Consider the following 17,620-nt stretch of genomic DNA (forward strand, 5'->3'; position numbering starts at 1 on the left):
TTACACCCTGCCCGACTTTACTCTCTATTGAAGACGTCTGAGCCCAACCCGCCCATTTCTCGCCTGGGGAGTTAGGTTAAAATTACCCCTTAGACATACAAAATCAATAGGTCTACCATCATCCCTTATTTTGGCCACTTCTTAAAAAAAAACTCAATCAGCTTAGTGAGGTATGACCTCCACTTTCTGAAGACATGCTAGAAATCCCTAATAACCACTGAACTCCATTAGTGATCTTAAATCACATGCTGTATAATGCCCTTCAGCAACATCCCAACAACTGATGTCAAACTAACAGACCTATAATTCCCAAGGTCTGATTTCCTTCCCTTCTTAAATAATGGGACCACATGAATCTTTCTGCAATCCATTGGAACCAACCCAGACCTCAATGAGGTATTGAATGTATGAGCCAATGGCGCCCCCACTTCCTTATTGTGGAGTAAATCGAATCACATTTAGCAGCATAATCAGCTTCAAGTGTCTTAATCCTAGGTAAGGCCATTTCTGCTGTTACTTGTAATTCTAGCTCCATACCTTTCTAGTATCACTAGACTGTAGCATCATCTTCAAAAGTGAAAACCAATGCAAAGTATCTATTTCGCTCATTCACCATATATTTATTTTCATTTCTCACTGCACTGATAAATCCCTTAAGGGATCAATGCAATCCTTAATTGTTTTTTGACTTCCAACATAACTGAAACAAAGTTTTGTGATTGCTGCTACATTTGTCAACTATTCTTTATTTCCAATGCTTTTTTAGCATCCTGAATACTAGCTTTAGTTATCCTAGGCTGTGTTTTTATGCTGATTCGTGGTGTGATTTCTTATTGTGTGATATCAAAGAAATTATTTTGATAACATGATTATTAGCCCCTACATATGTGAGCTTACATATGTTTTTTTTATAAGAGTACACAATTGTAAATTGGAATCGGAATGAAGTTAACGCAGTTACATTTGGTTTAGTGTCAGTATGAGGAGAGGATAATGTAAGGACTGTGAGGCCTCTGCCAAGTGTTTATTTATAAGAGTACCCTTGCCGTTCACCCTAAAAACTTAAATTAAGGGAGCGCAGTTCAAGCACTGAAATGCAATTCAAGCACTGAAACATACAGAATCATAAATTCTTTATTTCTCCAAAAATAAGGTCATTTAGGTATAATTAAAATTTGCTTTATATTTTTTGTTGAATTGAAATATTTGTTACTCTCTGGCTGTGCTTCCTCATTCTGAAGTTGAGGTTATTGGAAGGTGAGTGATCTTTCTGAAATTTTGAGGCTCACTGTAATATTTCCTTTCCCACCATCAACAGAGACTTCTTGATTAGCTAAAATGGCATCCTAATTTATGATGTTTAATTAATATATCTGGATGGATTTTCCTCCACAATCTTGCCCGAAAAAGAGGCACCATTAGATGGTAGCCTGAATTTCTCTCCCACTGTTCTTGCCAGGACCACAGGCTGTTTTTTCCTCACCCCGTGCATGCAAATGCCAGCGGAGTGAGGGGCAAGACCGAAGTTCTAAAATCCATTTCCCTCCAATCCACCACTGTTCCTGCCGCTCCTGGGACCGCCATGTGGCAGTAAGCTGCGGAAATGGTTCCAAAGGCACCAAATAGAGGGCGAGAGTCTTGTAACGACTTCCTATCTCTTTAACACTCCGCCACGCCTTATGTGCTAAAGGCCTTGGGTCAGGCTCAACCGAGGCCTTCAATGGATGATTCGAAACAGTCTTTGGGGCTCTTGGCCCCTTTAAGGTGTCTTCATCCCTTCTCTGTTACTGCAGCAGAGCACCCAGTGCAGCATCGCCTTCATTTTCCTGAGAGACATTGCCATAAATCCGTAATGACTCCCCAACCCAGGAAATTGTGCTGCGGTCACGGCAGTGGACGGAAGTCCCATCCCAACCCTGTAGGGGTGGGCTCAGGAAAATCCAGCTCAATAGTGTTTCTCTAGCCCAGTGAACTGCTCAGGACTCAATATAAAAATATAGGGGGAAAAATTGGATAAGGGTCGGTTCTGGGCGATGGTAGTGCCCGCACCCGACAGATTCTGGACAGGCAAGACGCAAGTTTGGACCCGAGGGAGCACTTACCTGCGATCGGCATTCCTTTCCAGGCCTTGCATGTGGAATCAATGCAATTCACACTTTCCACCACCAGGGGGAAATAAATCTCTTAAAGGGAGGATGTTTCGTAGAAATCTCTTAAAGGTAGCTGGTACCTGTTATTTGCTGAAAATAACAGTCTACTATCTGCATGGAGTCTGAACAGAGATCAGACATCGCACACATGAAACACAGATGCAGATCCCATCCCTATGTTTACACACTGATGAGTTATGTTAAAACATTGAATAACAATTGCGCACTATTAAATCCCACATCCTCCAATCTGCACGCCAGACCTCACCGATCTGCCAATACGAGTTGGTACCAGGCCTGCAAGAGTGCGTGCACCAAGGTTCTCTGCTGATGCACTAGAGACCTTGGGTGCAAGAGGTGGACAGAAGGAGGGACATCCTATATCTGCGGCGGGGGTGGGGGGGGTGCAAGAGGCCCTCCAGACATTTACTCAAAAGGCAGTGGGAGGCAGCGGGGGACGAAGTCAATGCCAGGCGCACAGCATCATGAACATGGATGCAGTGCAGGAAGAAGTTCAATGCTTTGACCTGAGTGGTCAAGGTGAGTGAGGTCAACTGTCAAGTGGCGTCTCCTACCAACTGCACCATGCACTACACTCCCCATCCCCCACATACCAATAAACTCTTTCCATCTGTATTTAACTCTTCCAATCAGATGCTTCCTCTCACCCTTACACATTACCACTGTTTCAAGCCACCCAACCACAACTCACAGGCCACACACACTGGCAGCTATTCAACCGTGACAGGCACATCACCCAGACGCACGTCCCTCTTTCTTGTAGGAGAAGGTGGAGCATATCAAGAGGCACCAAGTGACAGTGGCATTTAGCCCTTCGAGCCTGTTCCACCATTCAATGAGATCATGGTGGACCTGTGACCTAACTCCATAGTTAGCTCCTTATGTCTTAATACCCTTGGTTCTCAGAAATCTATCAATCTCAGATTTAACATTCACAATTGAATGAGCATCAACTGCCATCTGCAGAAGAGCATTCCAAACGTCTCCCACCCTTTGCATGTAGAAGCATTTCCTAACTTCACTCCTGCACGTTCTGGCTCTAAATGTTAGGCTTTGTCCCCGCGTCCTAGTATTGAAGTCTAGGAGACCTCCAAAAGCAGTTACAAATGTCTCGGCAGCCAGAAGCAATAATCCAGCCACTAACCTGTAAATCCTGCATGGTCCCTTTAAATAGCGCCGGTGGGGGGGTCCTCCAGGCACTCTAAGACACGTTCAGAAGGTCGGGGTTAAGACTGTGTGTTGAGTTGAGCGTTAAGTCCCAAAATGGTGTCTATCACTTTAAATCATCATTGCACACTGATTGAAGCCATTTTCTCCCTATTTTACATGATTCCAGCGTTCACTATCTGCGCCTGCGCAAACTCCTATACGCGTCAGGCGCACGTCACGCAGGAAATGAGCATGCACATCCAAGATGCCATCTTGGATGTCGGAGAGGCCGTGTAGCACCGAAACAACGGGCACTACATGGCCCAATTTAGCGCCCATAGAACCTAGATTCAAGTGTCTATTATTTTTAGATTTACATTCTGCCAATTTTGTCCTGTTACTTCCCTATTGCTACTGTATCTGAAAGCCTGATGCAAAACTAGCAAAAATCCCAGCCACTGAAAGAAGTCAAGCATTTGCAACCATCTTCAACCAGAAGTGCCGAGTGGATGATCCATCTCAGCCTCCTCCCGATATCCCCACCATCACGGAAGCCAGTCTTCGGCCAATTCGATTCACTCCACGTGATATCAAGAAACGGCTGAGTGCACTGGATACAGCAAAGGCTGTGGGCCCTGACAACATCCCAGCTGTAGTGCTGAAGACTTGTGCTCCAGAACTAGCTGCGCCTCTAGCCAAGCTGTTCCAGTACAGCTACAACACTGGCATCCACCCGACAATGTGGAAAATTGCCCAGGTATGTCCTGTCCACAAAAAGCAGGACAAATCCAATCCGGCCAATTACCGCCCCATCAGTCTACTCTCAATCATCAGCAAAGTGATGGAAGGTGTCGTCGACAGTGCTATCAAGCGGCACTTACTCACCAATAACCTGCTCACCGATGCTCAGTTTGGGTTCCGCCAGGACCACTCGGCTCCAGACCTCATTACAGCCTTGGTCCAAACATGGACAAAAGAGCTGAATTCCAGAGGTGAGGTGAGAGTGACTGCCCTTGACATCAAGGCAGCATTTGACCGAGTGTGGCACCAAGGAGCCCTAGTAAAATTGAAGTCAATGGGAATCAGGGGGAAAACTCTCCAGTGGCTGGAGTCATACCTAGCACAAAGGAAGATGGTAGTGGTTGTTGGAGGCCAATCATCTCAGCCCCAGGGCATTGCTGCAGGAGTTCCTCAGGGCAGTGTCCTAGGCCCAACCATCTTCAGCTGCTTCATCAATGACCTTCCCTCCATCATAAGGTCAGAAATGGGGATGTTCGCTGATGACTGCACAGTGTTCAGTTCCATTCGCAACCCCTCAGATAATGAAGCAGTCCGAGCCTGCATGCAGCAAGACCTGGACAACATCCAGGCTTGGGCAGATAAGTGGCAAGTAACATTCGCGCCAGATAAGTGCCAGGCAATGACCATCTCCAACAAGAGAGAGTCTAACCACCTCCCCTTGACATTCAACGGCATTACCATCGCCGAATCCCCCACCATCAACATCCTGGGGGTCACCATTGACCAGAAACTTAACTGGACCAGCCATATAAATACTGTGGCTACGAGAGCAGGTCAGAGGCTGGGTATTCTGCGGCGAGTGACTCACCTCCTGACTCCCCAAAGCCTTTCCACCATCTACAAGGCACAAGTCAGGAGTGTGATGGAATACTCTCCACTTGCCTGGATGAGTGCAGCTCCAACAACACTCAAGAAGCTCGACACCATCCAAGATAAAGCAGCCCGCTTGATTGGCACCCCATCCACCACCCTAAACATTCACTCCCTTCACCACCGGCGCACTGTGGCTGCAGTGTGCACCATCCACAGGATGCACTGCAGCAACTCGCCAAGGCTTCTTCGACAGCACCTCCCAAACCCGCGACCTCTACCACCTAGAAGGACAAGGGCAGCAGGCGCATGGGAACAACACCACCTGCACGTTCCCCTCCAAGTCACACACCATCCCGACTTGGAAATATATCGCCGTTCCTTCATTGTCGCTGGGTCAAAATCCTGGAACTCCCTTCCTAACAGCACTGTGGGAGAACCGTCACCACACGGACTGCAGCGGTTCAAGAAGGCGGCTCACCACCACCTTCTCGAGGGCAATTAGGGATGGGCAATAAATGCCGGCCTTGCCAGCGACGCCCACATCCCGTGAACGAATTAAAAAAACATTTTTTTTTAAATGAATCTCAATTAAGGTTAAGAGTTGCTGCAGAGGCCACTGAAAGTACATATGATGATCACTGAACATTTACAGCATTACAATCACAGAAAGTACCTCACTGTCATCTGAGCACACTTTCAAAGGTTGAAAAGGTTTATTTTAAAGATTCACCTTTAACAATGTGCCACATATTAATGTTTGGCAAGCTTTCAGTCCTGGGTTTCCTGCGAAAGTTTGTATTTCCATCTGTGCTCCAGACACATACTGAAATGGGCAAGTATTATATGCTCCCTGGTAGAAAGCAGAGCTTACAACACTGAGATCAAATACACTAAAGTGTTAAATAGGAGCCTTTAGATGCCCAGATCAGTCGTGTGGGGGGTTTATATATTGACTTCACATGTTTGTAGTCACAATTTTGAGTCCTATTCTGGCTAACAGTCAAATCCACTATCCCTTGTGTTTTGATAGTTCTCAGCCTGTCCTCTGGATGGGATGCTCTAGCACAAAGGTGCAAAAGCTCACAGCAGACAAAATCTTCATTCTGTGCCTCTGCACATCTCTCAAGTCTCACACGTTAGGCATAAGACTTGTGAATTTCAAGCCGCTGTCACATATTTTAAAATGTCAGGTTACTTATAAAGCCACTCAACAATGTAGGATGTGGATTCAAAACATCCATTTTCCCTCTTCTCCTAATCAGCAAGTTTTCCATGACTGAACCTCTCCCCTGGTCCACAGTTATTGGAATTGTCCTTTAATGTCTTTGTTTCTGTTACCTACGGGCAACAAAAGTTACAGAGGGGCTTGCAATCCTTTTGCCAATCTTCCCGGATGAAGTAACCATACAGAGAGCTACTGATGACCTTTGAAAGTTATTTTAACTTTATCATAGCAGTTTGTTCATATGCTGTATTCAGTACATGGAGTTACAGGTTAACTGATTATGAAAAAGCCCATATTTTCAAATTTTAACAGCTAAAACCCAACGGAGTGCTCTGTGAAGATGACTGAAAAACTTTGATAATATTGGAAACTCTTTTCCACAAATATCTTTTTAAAATGGATAAAGCTATACATTAATCAATTACAGCCCCAGTTACTTAATAGTTTTTTGTATTTGAGCACCAGAATCAAGATCCAGGACTGGGAAGAATGCCAATCCCCACTCAGCCTGATGGCAGCCCTCCAAAGACAGATTTTGCTAGATACAACATCATTTGCTTTTCCAGTTTAAAAAAAAATCTAATTCTAGCAGCTTTTACTTTATTTTCACATCTTTACAACCACCTTCCTTCCCTCATTCCTTAAACCCTTTAAAACATTATTTTTCATTTATGCCATTTAACTTGTTTTTTAAACAGTCTAAGGTTCGTTATTAACCTTCATCCATTTATCCATTCGTCTATCTTATTAAAAACATTTGAATTCAAGTCTTCTTCTGGCCATCTGAATGACCCATTCAGTCTGTGTTACTTTTTAATGATCTGATTGTTTTGTGGGAATCATGTGACCCATTCCCCTATTATCCTATCAACAATGTGATTGGGCCATGGAAACCACATGACTGTTAGTATTGTCAGTCATGTGATTACTACCACATGGACACTCTTCAGCTCCGTAGAAAGCTTCCATGCTCCCTAAAGGCCAAACACAGCCCAACCATGAACTTGCTTCTGCCTGAATCCAGGTCCTGTTCTTTAGCCCCTTCATGTGGTACCAGCCACTACATACACCTAGTCCTACATTCACCAGGCCTACCATTTTACAGCCTTATCATTGAGCCCCTGCTTTCCTTGCTCACTGTCTCCAAGTGGGTGTTTCTCATCTAGGAGTTGCTCTTAGCTTTGGGACTACCTTCAGTGTCAAAGCTGAGACTTAGGCTCCCACTCAAGTTCAGGCCTGCTGAAATGACTCACTCTCCACTTGAGTCGAATTGTACCAAAGTGTTCTACTTTCCAACCAATTCCAGGCTCACTCTCTTCCAGCTGAAGGCCCTATCATCCCAGTCCATCTCTTCCTTCCCCATCCCAGGCACATCTCTGGGTCCTTCCATCCCAGCTTCATCTGCCTAGCTCCCTTTGTCCCAGATCTGGTCTCCTGCTCATTCCCAGGCCTCTTCTCACAGGTGACCCTCTCATTCCTGGGACTCAGTGAAAATCAAATCTTACCACAATGTCAAGTTAAACAGTCTTAATCGGTGTGGTTACAGAAAACCACAACTTTTACAAACAGGTTTAAGATGATTGCATTCACAGACTTTGTGTTACTTAGAGGCTGAATTTCTCTTCCCCAAATCTTAAAAACAAATAATAAAAAAGTATTCTTCCTTTCTCCCAGGGTGGAGCTTTGGTAGGCAAGTTGATATGGGCTTCTCAGTTCTGTCCCTGACAGTTGGTTACAGAGCAGCACAGGGAACAACCTGAGAAAAATCACCTGCTCTCAGCCAGGGAGTTGTCTATGAAATGTGATGGTGGTGATGGTGGGGGGTAGGTGGAAAGGAACTAGAAAATAACTTTTAAAATGGGGGGCAGCTCTTTAAAAATTGTTGGCAAGTAATATGGGATGGTCTGGCAGCTGTTGCATTAATGTTTCCCAAACCAAAATGCTGTGAGTTCAGATCCCAGCCTTGAAGGCTTGTTCTCATCAGGCAAGTTTTCCCAATTCACAGTGGGGTTATTGATGGAGCCCTATGTGGTATTAGCTCTATACTAAGGAGGGAACTACGTCTTGAGATCACATTAATGCTGGCCATGAAGACATCTGTGTTCCAGATTGCCTCACTATCCAGCTGAAAATGGAATTGCAGGATGAAGCAGTGGGGAACCTAAAAAAGGAGGCAGGATAATTGAACAAGAACTGTAAGAAAAGCAGCTTCAAACATACATAGGAGGTATAGGAAACAATGATACTGTTCTCATGTAAGAGTAAATTCACCAATCCCTCATTCCTAGTAAGGAGTTGTGCTTGAAGGGAATGCAGGTTGGAGATAGGGCTACAACATGGTATTGCAGATTCTCTAATCCATGATCCAACGCAGCTCCCCACTGGAAGCGCAGGACTGATGCATTTACCCTATTGTGTTATTTAATTCTCCCCCACTCACTTTGTTTCGAGATTCATGTGTGACACGCTATTTCAGAGGATATGTTGAGTAGACAACCTGGTCCCAGACCTATGCCTATGTCAATGACACCACTGGTTTTCTGGTGTAAAAGCACTACCTAAGGTGACTTGTTCACCAATTCCCTGGTTCCTCCCCTCACCAGGAGAAATTCCTAGCCTCCACTTAATAAGAACATTGAAATTCCACATTATTTCTAATAAGCAACAGATCATTAATTCTGAAGCTTTAAACATTTGGATTAGTGCAAAAAGAAGCAGGGCCTTTTTCATGAAGTTTTGTTAGAGTCTGGCCTGAAAATCGACCACCAAGAAATTTGTATTATAATGAGGTTGTTTTCTTTGGCAGACCCACAAGATTAGCCCAGATACAAAGAATTTGACTGAGAGCCAGATACTGAGATGTGAAAGGTGATGCAAGGACAATTGCAAAATCTAGGTTTATTTGCTTGTTGATCCTTGTTTTGTTGTTCCTCAGTAATTTATTTTGCTTCCTCTGGATTGTCAGGCAAGAAATGAACAAAAGTGAGCCATTTCGTGCCCAATTCTATGGTCATTCTTTGGTTGCACAGGATTGATAAAATATTTTTTATTATATAAGATTTTTAACTCACTGTTTTTCTACATAGAAAATAAAGAGGCAATTTTCACCACTGCTGCTTGGTTGGTGATCTGACAGAGTGGATCTGCCACCCATTATAGAACCCCCCTGATTTTGATCCCATTGAAATCAATAAGATAAAATCGGGCAAGTTTGACAATGAATAAGTGTTCCGCACTGTCAGATTACCACCAGGAGGTGAAGGTGAAAATTGCCCCCACCAGTTCTAAAAGTTCAGATCTGATTTTCAAGAATTTGTCGATATTTTCTCCAAAATTTTATTAATGCTTTTAAATAAATGTTGCTGTCTCAGAAGGTTTTTACAGATAGCAGCAGATCTCCTGTGGCTTTGAATCAAACGTTATGCTGTTTGAAGCATGTCTATCTATCTTCGTATCACAAAAGTTAAAACAACTACTTTTCTTCAATCATAATTGTGGTTTAATGGAAGCCAATCCATCGCTGCCAGGTACCATAACAAATTGGCAACAAAAAAAATCACTGGTATGATCTAAAAATCTTCATTTATCTGACCTGTATTACATAAACCAAATGCATAAACCAAGTTCTGGCATCCTGTTTAACCAGCAGTCTTTCTAAACACAATTTGACACTCATATTTTGTCTTGCAATCCTTTCTATGTTTCTTTCATGGTTAGAATAAGGATGATTTTGGTTTCCTTACTGCCCTGTTAACATTTGAAAACAGGATGGTAGCAGTTGGGAAATAGAGTGGAATTTAGTCCCGCCCAATTTACGCTGCTTTCAGGGATCGTCCAATTTTCCGGGGGTTTTTTTGTGGTCCACAGAAACAAGTGGGAGCTTCTTTTGCATATTAAAAAGGGGTTGGTGAAGTGAACTGCACCATTTTCTAGCCTGTTGGCTTGCTGGTCGTCAGCACAACCAGTGAAACCTGGCAGGAAGGAAACAGGAGAGCCTTTAAAAGACCTGCAGATTTTTACGGTGCACATTTCAGGTCTTTTAATGGCCCTTCTAGTACTTTTATTTTTTTTCAGCTGGCACTTAAGCTTTCAAGAGCCTTTGTGCCAGTTGAGATTTTTTTTTGCCATGAGCTCCTTTTATTGGAACCAGAGGGTTTGCCAATAAGGATACTATGAGCTGATAAGCTCAAAGGAAGAGAAGCACCTGCAGAAGGATGTCAGGCTGCCCTCCTACTGCCACCCACACCCCTACACCCCGCAGAGAAAAGTAGCATACTTTGCTTTGGCAGCTGTCTGTGTAGAGGCCCCTCTTCCTCTGCTAGCAGATCTCAATGGCATCACAATAAGATATGAATACCTGACTAACCATTATGCTGGAGGTTGCTTCAGAAGCTCCCCAATCACAGCATGTCATGCTCTATGTGGTGCTGCATGAAAGAAGACATGGTAGGGCGAAAATCTCTAGTGTTGAAAATGAGTGAAACTACTCTGACCCATGGCTTGGTCACTGCTTATCTTATATCCCACAGACCCAGCAGCTTGCTCAGTGACATTCAAAGTACTCACTCACAAGTAGCAATGCAAGGTAACCTGCCCAAATCAATAGGGGAATGGTGGATGACACATAAGTTAACCTGGAGCGTGCGCTGGAAGAGCAGTGAGAAAAAATGTACCAATAATGGAAAAAAACTAGAAATGATCGAATCCATCTGTCACTAGCTTGAAAAACTGCTGCAGCCAAGGCATGATGTAATAAATAGAACGGGTTCTCAAATGTAAGCACTGAAAGACTGATAGGTTAAAGTTCCAGTTTTAGTTTACATTTTCTTCAAACAATTACTTCATGCTTAAATAGATACTTTTTTCTTGGTGCCCTGAGGATACATTGAGCACTACATTTATCACCAAACAGCTGTGAGATAATCTCTGTTAGGCTGAAGCTGCTGTAGCACTATCTCAACATTATTTCAGGCTATTTTGCTGCTCTTAGGACATTCTCATGATAATTCTTTCTCCAAAGTGCAATAAATCTCAGAAGTTATTAGGTTTGGTCATTTTCTAACAGACAATGCACATTAGCATTTCTTAGCGTTCGCAGATGGTATTCTGGCAAACTCTTGTGAGGTACCATGGGTTTACAATGACACACAGCATTGGTCTGTGAGAGAATTCCAAATTAGGAAAATGAGTGGAATTTGTTTGGAACTCTGATGCTTTCACATTCATTCCTGGCAACCCAGCTCATCAAGGTTTTTCACACAGTGGTTATTAAACCTTCCAAATACTAAAGGAGCATTTTTTTTCTGAGCTGGGTAGTATCAATGCTTTCATTAAAATCCAGCTGTCAGTCTGTTCATTTTTTTTAATTCACCGACAGCTACTTTTAAGATAATTGTACCATCAGCATTTTCTTTTGTTTTAATAGGTGGTATAAGAGTGCAGCCAGGATACAACTGTAACAAGGACTGATGTCTATCAAATTTGGTGATTATGGGGAGCACTGAAAAACTTGTACAAGAGAAATTATACAAGAATAGTAACTGGAAAATCACAGATATGCATGCAGACTTGCAAGCTGAATGCATGTTTCACCAATTCTGGTTCAGCAAGTGATAGCGAAGTCTGCACTCGAACCTCTGCATATAAGGGACTGAGGCTCTGAAATTCCATGGGGTTCTCCCAGTCACCTGCTGCAATGTTTTTCTGGAAGTTCCACCAGGTCTCACACTGAAATTACGATGGAAGCACTATTGATTAATGATATTGTAAAACAATATTACATTTTTTAATGCAATGATGAATTCCTTGCATTTAAAAATGTAACATTGGTTTATTTGCTGTTTATTTTGCAGTTGCCAGTATCTCTTGATGTGAAGATTATGAAGGCAGCGTGATACTTTGTTAACTTCACATCTCCACCAACAGCAACATCTGCATCAGAAGCTCATGTTCTAATCACCGGCTCAGAGACAATTTAATCTTCACACAAAAACTAACTGGATCTCCTGCACATGAGCCCACAGCCAACACACAGAAATTAGCATTACCAATTGAGGAAGGTGAATTTGAGACAGGTGGTGTCTGAGAGGGAGTATGGATACATGTGTCACTGTGTCATCTATTTGGTCATTGTCTGTGTTTCAAGTAGGAATTTAACCACTTTATGTTTGCTTATGTGACAACAATGATTACACTTCAAAAGTAATTTGTTGGATGTGAAGCATTTTAGGACACCTTGAGGACGTGATAAGGTCCTGTACAAGTGAACATTGTTTTTGGTCCCTGCTATTAACTCTATTCCATTGCCACTGATTCCAACCCTCTCCCCAGCCATTTGTTCAGCTGAACCAGCCCATGCAAAACTTTGGTGTCCTGTTCAACCCAGAGCTGAACTTCAAATCCCACGCCCTATCCATTCCAAAGATTACTTACTTCAACCTCCATAATATTGTTTTGCTCCTACTTTAGCCTCATTGCAACTATAACCCTTATCCATGCTTTCAGAACCTTTAGACTTGGTTACTTCAACTCTCTGGTTGCTGACCTCCCATCTTCCATAATCTCCAACTTTCCCAAAACGCAACCACAAGTGTCCTGTCACGCTTGCCCACCATCTCTGTCCTCGCTGACCTACATTGGCTTCCTAAACCCTAACATATTCCATTTAAAATCCTTATCCTCACCTTCAGATCCCTTCAGACTCATGCTATCCCTACTTCTTCAATCTCTTTCAGCCTTACATCTCCCCCTTTACACTTCAGGCCTCAGACTCTGATCATCACCACCTCTCTTTGGACTACCTTTGGTGTCAAAGTCTTCAGTCACCTGGGCCCTGCTCTCTGGAACTCTCTCCCAAGATTCCTCTGCCTTTCCATGTCTCTCTCCTCCCCTAAAACCTTTTTCAAAATTCATCTTTGTGACCAAACTTTCGATCACCCCTTCTAATTTCTCTTGGCATTGTGTTGGCTTCCTTTCTATTTCAATTTGTGAAGGGAATTAGAACTTTTTAAACGTAAAAGGCATTATATAAATGTAAGTTGTTGAAATATAAATGTAAGAAATGTGTGCCATCAGTAAAGAGAAAAATATCCCTTTGGATGACACGAGAAACACATAATGCAAGTAATTATATAGGTACAATAACATCTGTTACAAATTGGGTAATAGATATCTTGACAATTCTATGGGACAAAATATTCCCCATTACTGCAGTTGAGACTGTAGAGTTTATCTGCAATTAAATCATCTGCAATGGAATTTTAACCTCCCTTCGTCCTCTTGGACAGGCGGGTGAGGGGCAGGTTAAATTGTTAAAAATGGGAAACCCGACCCCAACCTGCCTACTTCCGGTTTAACCGGGGTGGGTTGGGGTAGGGAAAGTGCCTAACAGCCTGTCTCCTGAAGGTTTCACGTTGCCTGCTTGTGTCAAAGCCAATAAGAAACTGCTCAATCAGCTTTTCTGCTATTTTCTGTGAAGTGGTCTTTGCAGTGAGAGATTTCCAGCAAATATTAATACATAAGCGTAATCAGTGGTACAAAGCTATCATTGTCCTCTTTTAATGTTGCTGAGTAAGACAACAATGTTCCTTTATCCCAGGTTGAAAAAAAAATTGTCTAAATTAGTTACTCAAGTGTAAAGATGTTGAGGAAACTCTTAACAGCATTGCTGACAGGAAATGATCGAAGTCTCACACCAGTACATAAAGCAGCCCGTAGAGGGCCACAAGTAATCAAGCACCACAAAAACATGAAATAAACAAACAACCAAAATGATTGGTGAACAAAGTAAAACTTGGGTCTAAAAGGTTTCCCACTGGGTGTCATTGGATACCATCCAACTTGGAGAGAAAATTTACCAAAAGACTGGAAATAGTGTGGAGAAAAATAACTTCAAAAAGGAATCATTAGAGCAATTAAAATATGTGAAGCCACAGAATTTCCTAGTATTCAACTGTAAATTATTTCTGTAAGTAATAATGTTATTCACTGCTATATTTAGTGTAAAGGACATCATGCCTCAAAAGCATGGAGGGTGCTTGATTCATCATCTCCACTCGAGGCTCCTGTCAGCAAAAAACACACCTAAATGTGGCTAAAGCCCCCACATAAAATAAAATAGTATATTATAAAATATAATAGTAAGGGATAATCTTTAAATTTGTAATCTAACCTTGGGCTCAGATGATGATTATAGTTCTCATAGTTTATGAAGACACCCACACCCTATTATTCCCAGTACCAATTATTCTCCACATAAGTACAAAGGGACTTGTTGGAATCCAGAGTGCAGTTCCTTCAAATAAACTAACTGGATTGCTCTTGCAGCGGGCCGGCACAGGCTCGAAGGGCCGAATGGTCTCCTTCTGTGCTATAACCATTCTATGATTCTAAGTCACAGTTCTCAAACATCCCATTTGATAATTACATTATATTTATTTTATATCTATATTGATTTCTGGCATCTGGCCATAATGCATCTCCACATCAGGATCCCGGGTCAATGTCGAGCTGCCTGGATTTTGGACATCCCCCACCATAAGCACTGTTCTTTCTACTCTGCAATTGGTCTGCAGAAGTTGTGGTTGAAGAAGTCCAGTTTTTCTAGTTGTCCAATTCTTCTACTACTTAACTAGTTTGCTTTCTCTTTTGGCTGACTTAGGTTTGAAGGAACTGCACTCTGGATTCCAACAAGTCCCTTTGTACTGTTAACATTGCTTTGGATTTTACACAATAACACTTTGATTACTTTCTGTGAATCCAGCTGATATAAAGCAGATGTAACCTGAGACATGTTTTAGCAAAATTGTGAAGTGTTATCAGGAAGTAACAGTATTAAAAGCAATGTTCAAAGATAACTTTAATGCCAGTTAAAATCAGCATGGGAAATCTCATATTTGGAAGCACATTGAGCAATATATAAAATGTCTTTATTAATGTTAGGTTGAGAATTGTTCAACTAGCGTAGCTTTTAGTGATGTAAAGTAAATGGAAATATACAATGACTTTATTTTGGACGCAGGTTGCCATGAGACAGCAGAGGAGTTCTTATCTAGTGGACACACCATATAATTACAGATAAAGAAAGTGTCTGGTGATTGATGGTATTTCTCATTCTGTAAAGAACCTGGTCCTCTGCACTGAATGGAAAGATCCTGCAATGTGTCACAGCTATTGTGTTCCTGTGAATTACCCTGAACACAGTGAATGGATCCAGGCAGGAGAAAGACAGTCATTTAATAAGATATTATATTACGCCTTCCAAACACCACAAATACTGGACTTGAAGAAAAATTAGCCTGGATGTAAATATACTGTACAAAGAAGGAATGATTAAGCTTTGTCAGAATAATTCTTTTTCATCTGCTATGTATCCTCTGTTTTTGTAATATTGTACACAGGGCACAGTGGAATGCCAATTTACAACATGTATGAGGAATGAGTTATAAAGTTATTTGTCATAATGTGAATATACTGGGCATTTTTCTGTTCCTTGTTGGCATTTTCTATCTATAAAACGTAAGTTTTTTTTAAGTTAATGATATTACTTTATCCCTCTTTCCAAATGCACCATAATACTTCCTGTGGTGTTGAATGATGCTGTCCTTTCTCCCAACCCTCGGTGGCCAAACTGAGTCACTGAAGACCTCATGGTTTTCCTGACTACCATCATGGAAAGATGACATGGGATGGATACATGGGAGCAGCATAATTTTAATAGGTCAGTTAATACAATTGTACATAGAATTACATAGAATGTACTGCCCAGAAACAGGCCATCCGGCCTAACGGGTCCATGCCGGTATCTATGCTCCACACGAGCCTCCTCCCACCCATCTTCATCTAACCCCATCTAACCCCATCAACATATCCTTCTATTCCTTTCTCCCTCATGTGTTTATCTAGCTGCCCCTTAAATGAATCTATGCTAGTTGCCTCAACTACTCCTTGTGGTAGCGAGTTCCACATTCCACTCTCTGGGTAAAGAAATTTCTCCTGAATTCTCTATTGGATTTATTAGTGACTATCTTATATTTATGGCCCCTAGTTCTGGTCACCCCAGCAAATGGAAACATCTGTGTAAGTCTGCATAGGGATGTTTTTCCTCATATTTCACTAGTACTGATGATCTATTTTATTTATAACACTTATATTGTACGGGAAAAATATTTAAATGAGTAATGTTGTAATTTTTCTTGCACAGAAGAGGACATTGCTTAGTGATGTCACTTTGTTGTGATATTAACAGTGGAAATATGTTTGTTGTATCCACTGGTGTTTCTTCACAAGAGTGAAGCAGGTGAAAGAGTCAACTAAATTGAAACTTCATGTTTCAACTCTCAACTAAGACAACTTAGAAAAACAGATGCAAAGTATAGCTTGACACATCTGTTTGGGGTTATTAACACTGGATGTGCTCAGAAACAGTAGCAGTCGAAGTAGGAAGAGAAAGGAGCAAGAAACGAATGGACACTGGTTTAAAAATAAGCAGATTTCTCTTCGGCTTAAGGGATTCTCAAATCATTTTATGGTGGGTTTTATAGACCATTAGGGAAAGAAATTCATTAGTGCTGCTAGTTTGGCATGAATTGGGCACAGGGGGGACAATTTTAACTTTTATTGCTGGGCACAAAACGGATGATAGCGAATCGCCATCCCGACTCGACTGCTTTTCTTTTCTGTTGAACCATAACCCCTTATTAGCATATCCAAGGGGCTTAATACCTGTTTAAGTCGGACACCCTAGATACCCAAAAGGCCACCTTTAACAATATGGTGGCGCCTGTAACAGAGGTGCAGATTGGGCGCGGAATGTTGTGCCCTGAAATTAGTCCTTTTTTCCCTGTTTTCCACCTGGAAAATGGGTGCAAGAAGGACCAATTTCTACCCCTTGTTGTTTTTGTATATGCTAATTTCATTTATTTTTAATTTCAACAGCTAACATACAAAATTGATGACTTTAGTAGGTCACAAATGAATTTTCTTGACATGCATCTGCTATGTACAACTATGTGTGCTTTATAATGAAATACCAAGTATCTAGTGCATTGAGATTCCAGTTGTTATATTTGTTTAGTAGTGTGTTGTGCAGAAATAACTACATCAATTCTGAAATGCACAAACTAGATAATCAACTGCCTTTCTTAAGTAATGTGACTGTTACCCCTTTTTGTTCTTAATGTCTTTCCTGTAACTGATTTAGCTTTCCTGAATGTTGGCCAACTGGCAAGCCTTATTTGTCTGCATTTCACCTGATGGTGGTGTGGATACATCGATGGTAATTCTGGGGACTGCAGAATACTTGATACTGATGCTATGGAGTAACTCCCACATTTCATCTTCCTTACTATTCTGCTGCATTCTCACTCTTTGTAGTGCAAAGTTATGCAGAATGGAGAAGAATGTGATTATTTTGGACTTCTTTACTGGACTATAGAGAAGACTGAGTGGACCAAAACGGGAT

General features: G+C 41.9%; 2 protein-coding genes across 7 annotated transcripts in view; one reads left to right on the forward strand and one right to left on the reverse strand.

The window, feature by feature from the left end:
• The window catches only part of cfap92 (cilia and flagella associated protein 92 (putative)), a 248,665-nt gene that overhangs the window by 78,263 nt on the left and 152,782 nt on the right, over nt 1–17,620 (forward strand). The window contains exon 5 of one of the 6 annotated variants that reach the window (XR_010966075.1): nt 12,012–15,626. The exons of 4 other annotated variants lie outside the window; for them this stretch is intronic. The gene's annotated coding sequence lies outside the window, so the exon portion shown is untranslated. Of the gene's footprint in view, nt 1–11,584; nt 11,924–12,011; nt 15,627–17,620 lie in introns of those variants that run through there. One more of the 6 variants, XR_010966077.1, reaches the window with a different exon arrangement.
• Nucleotides 1–17,620, reverse strand: part of efcc1 (EF-hand and coiled-coil domain containing 1) — a 59,811-nt gene that overhangs the window by 38,437 nt on the left and 3,754 nt on the right. The window lies entirely within an intron of this gene.

Source organism: Heptranchias perlo, chromosome 17, assembly GCF_035084215.1.
Source record: "Heptranchias perlo isolate sHepPer1 chromosome 17, sHepPer1.hap1, whole genome shotgun sequence".
In the NCBI taxonomy this organism is placed as follows: domain Eukaryota; kingdom Metazoa; phylum Chordata; class Chondrichthyes; order Hexanchiformes; family Hexanchidae; genus Heptranchias; species Heptranchias perlo.